Source organism: Chrysemys picta, chromosome 1, assembly GCF_011386835.1.
Source record: "Chrysemys picta bellii isolate R12L10 chromosome 1, ASM1138683v2, whole genome shotgun sequence".
Classification (NCBI taxonomy): Eukaryota; Metazoa; Chordata; order Testudines; family Emydidae; genus Chrysemys; species Chrysemys picta.
The window spans coordinates 252,876,997-252,893,199 of NC_088791.1; positions in this window are offsets into that span (position 1 = coordinate 252,876,997).

The following is a 16,203-nucleotide window of genomic DNA, read 5'->3' on the forward strand; positions in this document are numbered from 1 at the left end:
GAAGGCACAGAAGTGGATTGAAGCCTCTATAACTACCCACTTCCCTCGTCTTAGAGGTGCAGTACAGAATCTTACCCTATAAATGAATGAAAACAGGGTTAGGATAGAAACTAATTTGCAACCTTAACTATAGTAGTTATTGCTGAACCTGCTGTAATTTGCATATTTTAATTAGTCTAGAAATATGAGAACAGTTCAAAAGAACCTTATAGGATGTCTATGAGGCATTGCTTTGTGTTTTTGACCTTGTATAAAAAATGATATGGTAAATCAACCACATCTATATTATAGCCAAATTAAGAATGATCTAAGACCACAAAAATACACAACATTTCAGATTAGATTTAGAATTTTATTGATAGTGTATGTTTGTTTAAATCTACTGATTAGACAGATATACAATGAGATTAGCAACTTCACAACAATTTAAATTTATTTGCATGACATTCCATACACACACACACACACACACACACACACACACACACACACACACGGGATGGGTAAACAAACAATAGAATAAAAATACTACAAAGAGTGACCTCACTATTTTAATAGGTCTTTTCAAAGGTTTATTAGAGATTTTGGCAGCAAGTATAGACTAAGCCTTAGAGTGCCTAACACATATATACACACACACTACCCCTTCTGCTCCCAGCATTGCTCAAAACCACTTTGGTAATGGCTTGCCTTATTTCAAATGTTAGTTTTTAGTAAAACAACAACAACACTCCAAACCAAGAGTAATCTGCCATTTCCAATTTGATTTGATTATTGTAACAGGAGTTAAAATATTAAAAGGTCAGCTGTATTTAAAGGGACAGTCCAACTCCATTCAGGAGTTTACAAGGCAGTGAACAAGGAAATAAGTGAACCTGTAACTGACTGGCAAGTGGAAAACATAATGCCATTATTTTTAAGGGAGTCTAGTGACAAGCCAGGAAACTATAAACCAATGTGTTTATTCTAACATCCACCATAGGGAAGATCTTGGAAACTATTTGCTGCAAAGTGACAGGAGAACACCTGAATAAGCACACCTTGATTAAGGTTAGCCCCATGGATTCAGACAGACTAGGTCAGGCAGCATAATTAACTTCATGGAGGCATTACTGCCTAGGCTGGTAGGTGAATTTCAGTATATATATGAATATATTTCGATTTTCAGAAAACATTTGACAGTGGTTCACATCAAAAAAATTAAAGGGAGTAAAATACGACGTTAGGTAGAAAACTAGGAAACACAGGTTAAGCAACAGAAACTGTTAAGATGGAAAGGAGTTATGGAGAGCAGAACACTGGAAATGGTAGGTTTTAGTACATAGGTTGTACATAACATCTGTATAAATAATTTGGCCAAAGGCAATGAAAACGTGATAAAATTCAGCCCTGGTATATGCAGGTGGAATTCCTTTAGTTTCAATGAAGTCATAACGTGCTTACACCAGGGCTTGATTCAGACCAATGTTTCCAAGAACAAAAGTCTGGAGAATGAAGGGACTGCCGGATTAAAGCATTAAGTGAAAAATTAAAAAGGTGGCAGTAAGATAAACAAAATAGTTTAGGCATGTTATGTCAATGGCCTTTTCCTATTCTGATAAAAGAAAGCTGGCCCCGTTTGAATAGGTATTAAGAACTGTGGCTGGCTGTGCAAACTTCAAAAGGGCTTTAAAATCATCATCCCACCAGTCTAGTTATTGAAGTGTTCACAGCCAGGCCATGCCTATAAGACAAGATAAATCACCAGTCAGCAAGACTGTTCCCTGCTAACTTTTCTCAGAAGTCATCTAAGCCTCTAATAGATTCTTTTAGGACAATTATGCATCTGCTATAAGAAATGTTAGGAACTAAGAAATATCATCACCTGTAAAGCTAGAAATCATTGCAACAATCAGAGAAATAATCTGGCTTTGCCTTTTTGCTATAATGGAGACAAAAATAACTTTCTTTTAACATTGCCCAGAAGTCATGTGAGAAGATATTTAGACTTATCATCTAACTTCATCTGCACTTTCAAAGATCTTTCTCTTTAGCCCGCTGATAATAAATGTCATGCATCCTTCACACTTATGTCAGAAAAGAAAAAGCACCACCGGAATGAGATTTAACATACTTTCATCTTTTAAAAAAGATAGCCACCCGCAGCAGGAGATTACAGTATAAAGGACTGAGATGTTAATCCACCTAAATTTTGAAAAACTTCTAACACCTGGGCAATTTTTCTCATGAAAGAATGAAACTCTGTAAATGAACACAAAGGATATTTTTTTAATAGCAACTAATGCATTATCTTTTACTCACATTTACCACACACAGTGTTATCTGAAATTCTTTGGTACCACAGACAACGCTGTTTAGTAACTGTGGAGAAATGTTGATGTTTAAAGGGCAACCTACATTAGTTTCTGTTTTATCTAAAGTTTAAGTAGACCTATTTTATCCATACATCCCCAACTCTGTTTCAGGGAAGGGACAGTCTGAACCACTGCAGTCTCTGCCTCACTCTGTCTTTGTTCTTCCCTGTGTCTCTCGAACCTGGTTAAATCAGTTTATGTGTCCCTTCCCTGGGGGGTGGAGGAAGGTTACGAACCAAACTGTTCACCTCAGAATGGTGGAAGAAAAACTTCAAAAGGGACTTACTCCTGCATTGTCCCTAACGTACCGGCAAATAAGGCTATCTGAAGTTAATGTCCACTTTCTGGCCTACATGCAGTCTGCTTCTGTTGGAATTAGGCCCTTGTAATCATATAGCAAACCACGCAAGAAACAAACAGATGGGCACAAAGTAATACAGGTATCTTCCATCTCTTTCACATTGAAATCCACGCAATGGGGACAGTGGCTTAAATCTACAATGGGCTGTGCTTTGAGACAGTATCAAGATACAATCTTCAACCTGGCATTGATTGGGCGGGATGTCACACAATAATGCAGTACAGGTTAAAATAACACAGTGGATTGCAAAGCACAAATGAAACTAATCTAGCTAAGTACTGTTTGATCCATTAAAAACAATCAGTGATTGTGCTGATTTTTTCCCTCAATATTAGTGAACAATATGTTAAAAAATCATCTTTGCCTCCCCACGTCCAAAAGCATTTGCTCCTCACTCCTTGATACTCTGTATTGTTTCCGAGTGCACCAGTCAGGTACCATTGATGCAGTAAGCCTTATATGTTTTTCCCCCTCCTTTATTCTAATAAAAAATGCTCTGCTCTTTCCAGTTGAGCATCCCCATTGCTATTTCCCTTCCCCCTGTGGGAGCCTGTGTTTACAAACAGATGCAGCTTTCCCCTCCATTTCCGACTATTAGCAAATGATACTTTGGAGCATGGGTTTTTATCTTTCAAACGGGCTCTGCCTTCAAATAGGCTCAAAATTAGTTTTTGTCCTTTCCCTGCATAGTGATTAGGTTGCATGCACTGAAATTCAGAAATACCTGCCTGTTCTGAGGTCTTTCTGAAGGAATAAATTGCCCCTCCCTGACCAGTTGGCCTCTTACAGGCACTTTGTTGCCCTCCATCTCTACTCAGTGACCTGATCTATGTTCAGTACTGTGATTCAGCTACACTTCACCAGGCACTCAGCCATTACATTTGAAAATGAAATTTTCTACTTTTTGAGACACTGAAGATGAGCACTTAACTCTGGTGGTGCCCCTTTCCACCAAGGAGTATCAGACAAGGCACAATACTTAGACTCCGTCATTTATTATCTATGTCTTAAAATATTATGATTTATTTTGCAGATATATACACAAGAAAAAGGTTGTTCCTACAACCCAGGTGGAAATACAAATGGTATAGAAGCAGTTCTACCTAGACTGATTCTCAAATGAAGGAATATTGTAACAGAAAGGAAAGGTGATAACATATAAATCAATCCAAATTAGGTGTTCTCTCAGGCACCAGCTGTTTCCCCAGTGTATTCCCTTCATTATCAATTAATCCCTTTGGCCAAAAATGGGGGATTAAAGTTAGGGTGCTTATATTTAGACACCTAAATAAGTAGCCTGATTGTCAGACACTGAGCACCTGATAGCTTCCGTTAACTTCAATGAATTTGACTTCAAACTGTCTTTTGACTTGTATAGGTCTTGGCTTTTTTGTCTTTTTTCTTGTCTTAATGAGTAGTGGCTATTAAGAGCAAATTATTTAATTTATGGACTTTTTTCCAGGAGTGCTTTCCCATGCATCTCTAACTCACGTGAAATAACACTTTCCTCCACGTTTGGTCCCATTGAAGTAAATGGCACTGCTTATGGAATATGGTACTATTCGGTGTGAGTGAAGGTGTCACAATCTGGCCTCTAGACAGCAGGAGTCTTACTAGTACAGAGTTGGATCATGTCCTGTAACACTCTCTGCACTTTTACATTTAGTAATTCAATGCATATCCTAACAGAACAAGAAATGTCTTTCCTCCTTCCGCATGTCTTTTGATCTCCTAGAGCTAGACAAACAATTCACAGTTAATTTATTCTACTGAGTTAGCTCCTTTTTTTCACGTTGCAAAATACTCAAACATTTAGGTTTCAACAAATTTGCTCATTTTCAAAGTTATTTGAGGAATGGTTTAACAAAAGTGATTTCAGTTTGTAAGCGTGTGGACTCACCCCTACAGCGCCTCCTGCTGGTCGTTCATGGGAATTAGCTCTGCCAGCCTTGGAGCGCCCTCTGCAGGCCAGTGATCTGCCTCGCCACTTGGCCCCCGTGTCCCTCTCGGACCCAGTGCCCCTTTATCTGGGGGCTGCCCCTGGGCAGTAACCCCTTTCTCTTTGGGTCTCCCATCCCCAGGGAACTCCCACCCACTAACCCCACCTCGCTTCAGTGTAAGGCTACTGCCAGTCACCATCTAGCCTCACTCCCTGGGGCAGACTGCAGTATAAGCCACTCATCATAGGCAAGGTTGGGTGTGGACCTGCTGCCCCCCTCTGGAACCCAGTGCCTCTCTGGGGCCTTGGATAAGGCCCTGCAGCCTGGGGAGTTGCCAGCCTGGAACTCCCCAGCCCCTCTGGCCTTTCCCCGGCCCTGCCTCACTCTAGGCACCCTGAGCTTCCCAGCAGCCAGGCCCTTCTCTCTCTGAAGGCAGAGAGAGACTGTTTGGGCTTCTGGCTCGCAGCCTCTTATAGGGACCAGCTGGGCCTGATTGGGGCATGGCTCCGGCTGTTACTGCCTTCCCCAATCAGCCCAGGCTTTCCTTCCCAGCTTCAGCCCTCTCCCAGGGCTGGCTTTAACCCTTTCTGGACCGGAACAGGTGACCACCCCCGCTACACAGTTCCTGGTTTGTCCACAAACTGTTTGCCTGGTCTGCTGCTTCATTGTTTGTAATAAATTTTCAGCAAGACTCTGGCCAACTCATAGCCACACAATGGTGGCTTCTTGTGCAGCCTACATAAGGGCTGTCTGAAATTTTAACCTTTACCTTTCGTAGGAAGGGAGGAGACGTTCCCATTCAATAATGTGCTGGCTTTGTATGAGTTTATATTGTTGTCCTCCAGACTCTTACTCAAAGGGATCTACTACTACTAAAAAGCTGCAAGCATTTTTCTTCAGTTCAGGTGACTGGGATCTGTGCTTCTGGAGCTGAAAGATGGGGTCTCTTGTCATAGGATTAGTAGTCTGCTGTCTGCGGAACATGGTTTTGTTTATACTACTACCCCCAATCATAGCAACCAAGACTGATGGATGTCCCCATCTGTTTGTTACTGTTTGGGGAGGGATGGAGGGAGAATCTTCAGTTTGCTGGATTATGTCTCACGATCTTCCTGTCTGAGCTCCATTTTGGAACTTTCAAGTAGGGAAAGGTCATGTCTAAGCCTGTAGTCCATGTGAAATTTCTACTCAGATAAGGAAGAACCTGGCTCCACTCCTTGTAAAGTAAAGTGCGGTCTGTGTGATGGTGTAGCCAAGTTAGTTTGTAAGGTTTCCATTAGGCAGAATGTGCAAAGGTGAATTTTGGCCCCAAAAGAGCTGTAGTTTAGGGATTGAAAAAGGAGTTTTTAAAAAGGCTCTGAAGCTATTTGTAAAAACATAAGAAAGGGTCAGGCCAATGGCCCATCTAGCCCAGTATTCTGTCTTCCAACAGTGACCAGTGCCAGATGCTTCAAAGGGAATGAACAGAACAGGGCAATTATCAAGTTTTCCATCCCTTGTCATGCAGTTCCAGCTTCTGACACATGGAGGTTTGGGGACACCCAGATCATGGGATTGCATTCCTCATTAACTTAGATAATTCTTTTTTGAATCCAGTTATACTTTTGGCCTTTCAAACATCCCCTGGCAATAAGTTCCACGGGTTGACTGTGTGTTGTGTGAAGAAGTACTTCCTTATGTTTATTTAAAACCTGCTGCCTATTATTCACTGTTCTTACTAGATTGGTTTGCTCATTTCTGAGAAACGTGCATATTTCTTCAGCATTTTAGAGAAAAAGTATGGTCTGGGAATGAAAGTCCATAACTGGGAGTCAGGAGAGCTGGAAGGGTGGTAAATCCCAGAGCTCAGGGTCAAGCCCAAGCCTGAATGTCTACACAGCAAATTTTAGCCCCGCAGCCTGACCCCCTGCAAGCCTGAGTCAGCTAACCCAGACCAGCCACAGCCATGTCACAGGTCTGTTATCCCTGTGTAGCTGTACCTTCTGTGCCTCAAAAGTTTCAAATGAGAATAATACTTCCCTACCCCATATACACACAGGTGCTGAGAGTCTCATTTAATAAGTGTTTGTAAAGTACTTTCAGAAAGTCAGCTGGGAAGCATTAGAGGAGTGCAAATTATTCTTAGCATCATTTTACAGATGGATACGTTTTGATTGCTCCAATATATTACTTTTTCTATGTATTGTAAGAAAAAGTATACATTGGCAGGAATAGTTTCTACTGTCTAGTATGCTAAAAAGTACCATCAAGTTACCATTACTTGAGGATAATAAAATAGCTAGATCTTTGATGTAAGCATTCCAAAATTCACAGCTTTTTCCCATCTGTACATTTATGTTAATGAAGAGTTTAAAATATCATAAAGGGAAATAGAACAAAGACATCAAATAATCACATCACTTGTATTGGCTAATTTACCAAAGAGCTTCCTATAGCTATCAATTTTTGCTAAGTGCACCTCATTCAACTAAAAGCTTTCATACCTGTTTTTCAAGTGGGAAGTTTAAATATGCAACCAGATATACTGAACCTCTTAGTACATGCAATGGGCAATGAAGGCTGCACGTAGGCTAATAATTAACTAAGTGCTATTAATGAACTCATCCCTGACTCACAATTGGCAGAATCAAGAGTCCACTAACCTGGGGATTTACAAAACGATTTGTGCTGCTACTTATTTGATTTTTGTAAAAAGGTAACATATCTACCATGGGGGATGTTAAAGATTCTAAACAATAGCATCTACAAAATTTATAAAGTTAACCAGGCTAAGTACAGCAAATATGTATTGTTTCATATAAATCTATAATCTCTCATTCACTATCAAAAGGTCAACTCCCACCTCCAAACAGCCTTCATCATCTATTTGTTACATTTTTAAACATCTGCAAAACTAACTCATTATTCTCCTTCAAAATCCTCCTGAAAACTCTCCTTTGCTGTGAGGCCTACAAAACCTTGACAATTGTTAGACCACTGGCGTGCTGAAACCAAACCATACTATGCTTAGGGTGACCAGACAGCAAATGTGAAAAATCAGGATGGGGGTGGGGGTAAAAGGAGCCTATCTAAGAAAAAGACCCAAAAATCGGGACTGTCCCTATAAAATTGGGACATCTGGTCACTCTAACTACGCTGGCCAATGTTACCTCATTATTGCCTTGTCCTCCCCCATATGTTTGTATCCATCAGTTGTCTCTTGCTTTACACATAGATTGTGAGACCTTTCATGCAAATACTCTCTTTTTGTTGTGCATTTACATAGCACTGAGTACAATGGGGTTTTGGTTCATAGCTGGATCTTCTAGGTGCTACAATAATACAAGTAATAAATAATAATAATAAGTATACATGACATTTGTATTTTCTTTGAAGTCACCCTAGCCAGTGGTTCATCTATACTGTAAATATGACAGAGATAACGAATTCGCCATTTGAATTTATCTCATATTGAAGTCTCTAATACACATTAGGAAGCATAGGCTAATAATCCAACCCTAACACCTAAACTCTTTCTATAACGGTCTATGACCATAATAGGTGTTGCGTTAGTAGGGATTAGGAGGAAAATGGCTCCAGGACAAGGAAGTTTGATGTGCAAGAAATTCAATTAAATTTTCAATCTATAAATCCTGTCATTTTACGTGCTGAATAAGAGAGCCTGTTGCATAGCCAGCATCAGAGAACCAAAAGGTAATACACATTTTAGGTTTGAAGCATTTAAATAGAAAATATGAAGGCAGCCACATATTTAGAGTGAAAATATCCATAGAATTGTTTATGAGTCATGGATTTAGTGCAAAATCTTGTTATGTCATGACCTCTCTTAGACAAATATATATCCTAGTGGAAGCAAAAAATATCCTCAGATCCTTCAAACTGAATTAACATACAAATTGGTGTTTACTCATTATAAAAACACTGAGTGAGAGCTATTTAATATTTTAAAGGTAACTGAATGCACATACCATTATTATAACATTCATAACATTATATGAAATGAACTTAATGTAGCAAGTCTGAGGGGAACAATAATGCAATTTGTGCAAAAACATTCTTAAATTTCAAATCCCTCATCATTTGAAGCTTCCTATGTTAATTTCTAGGTGTGTTATAGTCTATGTCTTCTGAATCCCTCTTTTGGTACAAGGCAGCTACAATATACACCTTTATTAATAAGAAATTAATGGTATTTTTGAAATAGGCACTTAATTTCTAAATAAAGCACAGTGTTCAGTTCATAATGGACTGAAAAGACTGTATTTTATTTAGGAGTAGTAACATTATCCCATAATTTGAATGGATGTGTTACCATTTTTTAAAATTCTGATTGAGATATTTTCATGCAAAGTATCCTGTGATTGTTATTGAAGGAACAAGCTCTTTGCAATTAGTCAATATAAACATTTTGTTAATTAATTACCAAGTATACTCATTAGCATGCACCTGCATAATAATGCTCTTGTTAACAAAGGGCATGTTCCAATGTCATTGCCCCCTGCAAATGGGCACTGGATCAGACCTTCAGGTAGCAATCAGCTCTAAGAGGATTATTGCTATGATAAACCACAATCAATGACTTAAAAGTCAATAATAGCTTCCCCCCTCCTGTTCAGATGGATTAACTGCTAAGAAATGATCCCAGTAATCAGAATGAAAAACACAATAATCGATTAATCGATTCTCTGATGCCAAGGCTAGAAGGGAACATGGTGATCATCTAGTCAGCCTTCCTAATACTGGCCATAGAACTCCCCCCAAAATAATACTTAGAACGGGGATTGGCAACCTTTGGCACACGGCCCATCAGGGAAAGCCTCTGGCAGGCCGGATTTGTTTACCTGCATCATCCGCAGGTTCGGCTGATTGCAGCTCCCACTATTCCAGGCCAATAGGAGCTGCAGGAAGCGGCACGGGCCAGGCCACCTCTTCCCGCAGCCTCCATTGGCCTGGAACGGCGAACTGCAGCCAGTGGGAGTTGCGATCAGCCAAACTTGCAGATGCTGCAGGTAAACAAACCATCCCGGCCCGCCAACGGCTTTCCCTGATGGGCCACGTGCCAAAGGTTGCCGATCCCTGACCTAGAACATATTTTATAGTAAACATCCAATTTGGATTTTAAAATTGTTGGTGATGCAAAATCAACCATGAACCTTGGTAAGTTATTCCAATGGTTCTTTACTCTCACTGTTAAACATTTACACCTTATTTCAAGTCTGAATTTGTCTAGCCTCAACTTCAAGCCACTGGATAGTGTTCTACCTTTCTCTGTTAGATTGAAGAACTCATTATCAAATATTTGTTCTCCATGTAGGTACTTATAGACTGTAATCAAGTCACCCCAAATTTTTTCTTTGTTAAGCTAAATAGATTGAGCTCCTTGAGTCTATCACTACATGGCAGGTTTTCTAAATCTTTAATTATTCTCAGGGCTTTTCCCTGAAACCTCTCCAATTAATCTACATTCTTCTTGAATTGTGGACATCAGAACTGGACACAGTATTCCAACAGCAGTAGCAACACAGTCAAATTCAGAGGTAAAAAAACCTCTATTCCTACTCAATATTCTCCTGTTTACGCATCCAAGGATTGGCCACAGTGTCGCACTTGGAGTTTATGTTCAACTGATTATCCAACATGACCCCCAAATCTTTTTCAGAGTCACTGCTTCCCAAAATAGAGTCTTCCCCAAATCTGAAAGTATGGCCTACATTCTTTCTTCCTAGATGTATACATTTACACTTATCCATATTAAAATGCATATTGTTTGCTCATGACCAGCTTACCAACCAATCCAGATCACTATGTATCAGTGACCTCTTCATTATTTACCATGCCCTAATTTTTTGTCATCTGCAAACTATCAGTGATGATTTTAAGTTTTCTTCCAGGTTATTAATAAAAATGTTAAATACTGTACCTAATGAGGTAGCCTTATATAGACATTTATCACAGGGGTTATGGTATGTCTTATTCATAATTTAATTTCCATGCTGAGAACTAGTGCTGTAAATACTCAGTGTAGAGCAGTGATCTGTACAGCTTACAAACTCAGACATTCTGGATGCTGCAGGGATCCAAAAAAGGCCCACATAAATTCCATGTTAGTTTTTCTACATTGACAGTATTCTAAGTAGAGGGTGAGAGTCTGCTTAGAAGCCACTGCACAGAAAAGTACAGAAAAATGCAACAAAAATTATTAGGGGTATGGAACAACTTCCATATGAGGAACAATTGAAAACACTGGGACTCTTCAGGTTGGACAAGTGAGGACTGAAGATCTATAAAATGAATGATGAATTAAAAACTATTATTTATCCCTTCACGTAACACACCAACCAAGTGTCACCCAATGAAATGAATAGGCAACAGGTTTAAAACAAACATAAGGAAGTACTTCTTCACACAATGCACAGTCAGCTTACAGAATTCACTGTCAGGGGATGTTGTGAAGGCCAGAAGTACAACTGTGTTTAAATAAGAATTAGATAAGTTGATAGATAGAGGATAGGTCCATCAATGGCTATTAGCCAAGATGGTCAGGGATGCAACCCTATGTTCTGGGTGTCCCTAGTCTCTGACTGCCTGAAGCTGGAACTGGATGACAGGGGAATGATCACTCAATAATTGCCTTGTTCTGTTCATTCCTTCTGAAGCATCTCATACCAGCCACTGCCAGAAGACAAGATACTAGGCTGGATGGACCATTGGTTTTACCCAGAATGGCCATTCTTATATTCTTAAGAGACAACTATATAGCATTGTCTAAGTAATTACAGTAATTTGCTGAAGTGAAGAGAATTTTCTGGAGCACAAACGAGTATTCATTTATTATGTGAAATATTAATAAGCAACAACATGTGGGCCAGATTCAAAGGCTTTTAGAGAAAAAAACACGTTAACAAAAACAACATTCCAATTCAAGTAATGGAACAGATACAGATTTGTAATAATTAACAAATTTCTACACTGAAAAAACTGGTAGTTATGTTAGATCACACCCCTACTTAGATAGTGCTTAATTTGGTAATTAGCACTAAAATGATTTACTGTATTACAGGAATACGCAAGTTTGTGATTCTTATTGTGTTGTCACTTAGGAGAATGATATATTGCATTGTTAAATCTAGCCCCAGACATCCCAGGAGCCTGAGAGAGGCTGAAATAAAACAACCATAACCAAATTAATTTGGGGATGAAGGAAAAAGGGAATTTATAACTGCCAAGAGCCTCATTTTACTATGAGAGGGACAACCTTTGTCCCTCACAACTTTGGGGGGCAAATTATACTACCAGTCACCATCCCTACCCCCATCACAAACCTCTGAATATAGACTACAGCATTTTCAGTTCACATACAAGAGAATAAGAAGATGCCTTAAAACTGGTCGTCATGTTTTTAAGTAACATACTGGGCAGTTATTGAACTGCTAGAATGTAAGTAATATGCATTAGTTATAGTCCCACTTGTTGGTGCATTTTTAGAAATATCTCCATAGAAGCGAAACTTACAGTATGCTAATATCATCAGTTAACATTACTACACTGTGACACCCTGTACAGCATTTGATACCCTGTACCCATGTTCACCACTTTTACATGGTTATGAGATATTTTGTACAAAGTGGTGTCATTTGAAAACTCATAATCTGTTGAATATTATTATCCTATAGAAATGTGTGTAACAACACTACATGTGAAATTATGAGATTTTGCTGTATAGTTACTGAAATATGTTGTAATTCTGAGTAACACCCATAAACCAATGGCACACCAGCAAAGTGCAACAGAGCCAGTACCTGCTTTATCGGAGATTCACTAGCTGGGGAGCTGTAAACAGGAAATTTACTATTCATCTGAAAGACTGTTTGGAGCTGACATATGCAGTGAAACTGCTTACTCACATGATGCAGCAAGGATTTTTCCAGAACACAAGAGTTGGGATATAAGAAGAGGAGAAAATACCTCTACCCGCCCCTCTCCTCTCTACCTTACATCTCTCTGTTCATAACATCACCTGAAGAACAGTGAACTAAGGGAAATTGTCCTAGACTGAAAGAAAATCCAGCTTGTGAACTGAGAATTGCCTTCAGCATTGTGTGTGGGAGAATTATGTTTGCTTCACATCTTATTTAGCTTGGTAAAGTTTAGGAATTAGCTTGTGGTTTTAACATTTTATTTCTTTTGTAACCAATTCTGACTTTTATGCCTTACCACTTATAATCACTTAAAATCTATCTTTCGGTAGCAAATAAACTTGTCTTATTGATTATTGTGTATTTTATTGAAGTGTTTGGAAACCTCCACTTGAGACAATAAGGCTGGTGCATAAATCATTCCCATTCTAGGAATGACTATTTATGAACTTGTATAGTGCAGTGGGCTACTAAATAGTACAAGAGGTACATTTCTGGGGGGCAAGGCTGGGTCTGAGGGATGTGTGTGTTATCCTGTATGTAATTTATGGATGGCTGGGCAGAACATTCATCTACTAGCTAGGAGTGACTTGGCATGCTGGCGGCTGTGAGTGATTAGAGCCTGGAGAAATTTGCTGTTCACTAGCAGAGGAGTCTAAAAGGCATCCCAGGCTGGACAGCTAACAGGACATAGTAGTTCAGGTAGCACCCTGGGGAATGTCACACACATAATTCAGTGCAGCTGTACCACACCATTTGTGGGGAATTATAACCTTTCAGCCAGGACTACTGTGCTACATAAGTGTGCTGGCATTTGATTATGTTCTTTTTTCATAGGATCTACCTTCACATTTCTGTGATTGTGGAGCAAATGGTGGTGTTTAGTAATTTGCTGCACCAGTTGACTTTCTTGGACACTAATATTGATATATGTATTTTTGGCATTTTCAGGAGAAGCTGCTTGTATTATCTGTTATTTTATGTGCTGGTATTTTTACTGTATGGCAAGAGTTCCCAGGTTCAGACCATGTTCTATGACCAATCAATCAAGAGTGTGTATTGGCATCAGTACAAGTGGAGCTTGGTGCCATAGCTTTTAGAACAACAGAAGTGGCAGCAGCAAGAGTATTAGCATGAACAGACTGTGATTGGTCAGTTCTCCTGCTCTATAAAGCCATGAAGCCAATCTTTTTTTGACATGGACATATAATACATAGATAATTTTAAGATGACAATTTCCATAAAACCTTCTGAAGCTGGAATAAAGTTAAAGGAATAGGTCTGGAGGCCAGCATATTTAGCCAAATGCTTTGGTTCTTCATTATCTTGTAAGATGAAAAAAAACTGCTATCCATACCCCCATTTTAAATACTTTTGTAAGTATAGCACATGTTTTGCCAACCTTTGACTAGTTGCCACTGTCTAATCCATATTTTGAAATATGTTTAAGATCGCTATTTAGTAATCAGTCCATCCCTCTGGCCATCAACTGTGATTGCAGGAAAATTAATATTTTATTTAAAATGAATCAATTTTTTAAAATTTATTCAAGGGTTTAACTTAAACCAAAACCAAGGATTTTTCCAACTGAGCCTTGGTAATGAAGGTAACAGAGCTATGTATCTTCTAAATTGTGTAAAAAAACCAAGGGTAGTATCAATATGAATTTTGAATTTTCCTTACATTTGTTTATTTTAATTAGACCTGTTTAATTTGTGTGTAATATTTGTATTCAACTAGTTACCTTTTACAACAAACCAATAGCAAATCAGAAAGATATATGTGAAAAAAAGCTCTTGATGCTTTAATGGTACTTATCCTTTCTGGTTAGTCTAGTGACAAAAGCAACTGAAATGGAACCATCTCTTTTCCCTGTGTCATGTAAAGCTGTCTTCTTCTATCCCATTTCCTTCTATGGTTTCCCACATTACAGATTTTGATGATCATTAAATTGTCTGTTGTATACTAGAGGGTCATTGTTTCCTCAGCATACTTAAAATCAATTTTCCCCCTTATACTACAGCACAACCTATAGGCACAGGAACTTATGCTTATTTTAAATGAAAAGAACATTTTAGTAGTTGTGTTTTAGAAATTGTGTTGTTGTTCTAAACTGATAAATCTAAATTAATTTCTTTTCCCCGCTCCTTTTCTGGTTCTACTTTCACTCTCTGCATAGTATTTATTTTTTTAAAAACCTCTGTAAATTGATCCAGTAGTCCTGGATAGGCTGCAGACTTGTCTTTATACTGTTCATGATAAATGTGCTTCTGGAAAGATGTTCCAGAAGCTGCTAATGACATTTACTGAGACTCATGTTTTATAAACTGAAGACAATCTATTTTTTTAACTCAAGCATTCGAATGTCAGAGTTATTCTTAGGTTCTGGAAATGATTTATGACAACGGATAACTGATAGGACTTTTGTTTGTAAAGATTACAGAGACCTTTGATTTAGTAAATTATGCTATGGTGGGAAGATTACATTTGTGCTGTAGATTGCTTTGAAACTAAATAATTGAAGAAAGATTTTTTTCTTGTTAAACTAACTTTGAGATTGGCTCTTCCAATCTCAGGTTCCATAGTAATTTATTCTTAAGATCCACCCTTTTAGTTAATGTTCAGATATGTCAAACAAGGATTTACTTGATACATAACAGTACTTGAATTACACAATTTTAAAATGGTTAATCCATAGGACTAGGGGGTCAGAAGGCCTGGATTTACATTGTACTATGGAAGTCCTCTGTGTACTGAGATAAGTGATCCAACCTTGCTGTACCTCAGTTTCCACATCATCTAAATGGAAGTAACAATATTTGCCTATCTTACAGAGATGTGTATCTTAAAAGTGGCCTGTGAAGCAAAAAACAAAATTCAGCAACATTTGTTTGGGTATTTCAATGCCTACTTATGATATATAGAGATCCTGCCAACTATCTGTCTGTCTCTCTCTTATACAAGGAAGCATAGATCTTTGGAAGACCTGAAGAATGTCAGTGTGGGCTCCAAGCTAAACTGAAATTCTTCTTCCCCTTGCTAACGTTAAGGGAAGAGGGCGGATGCAGAAAAACAGGGAAAACCTGTGAGGTCAGAGCTATACATCATTAAAAGGAGTCAGAGGCAAACATTTTTTACTTTGCATGTCACTTTTCATATTTATAAGGCACTAAGAAGGTGCCAGGTATCATTACCAATTATCTATCTCCACACAACATACTACTGTAAATAGTTGATTTATAACACTATTGCACCTGCTGTGCCTTTCGAATATAAAGACACTGAGGCACTGAGCCTCATTATGTAGCACAGTTCAACTATTGCAAAAGCATTATGTAAAGGCAAAAATGAAATAATAATAACAATGTTTTAGTTTACTCCTAACTCTGTGCTGCCAGACGGACTAAAACAAAAACCTGACCTTATCTCATAGTCAAGTGAAAAGTACAATAATACAAACTGGACATACAGTAATATGTGATTACTTGAAATCTCACTTCAACCCTTTATCAACTAAAATACAGTTTTAAAAGAGATTTTGTAAAAGGTCCAATGAGAAGGCCACTACCAAGCCATCTGGTTGTATTCAATTTATACTGTGAAAGGTCCGAAACTGTAAATCAGAACGTTAG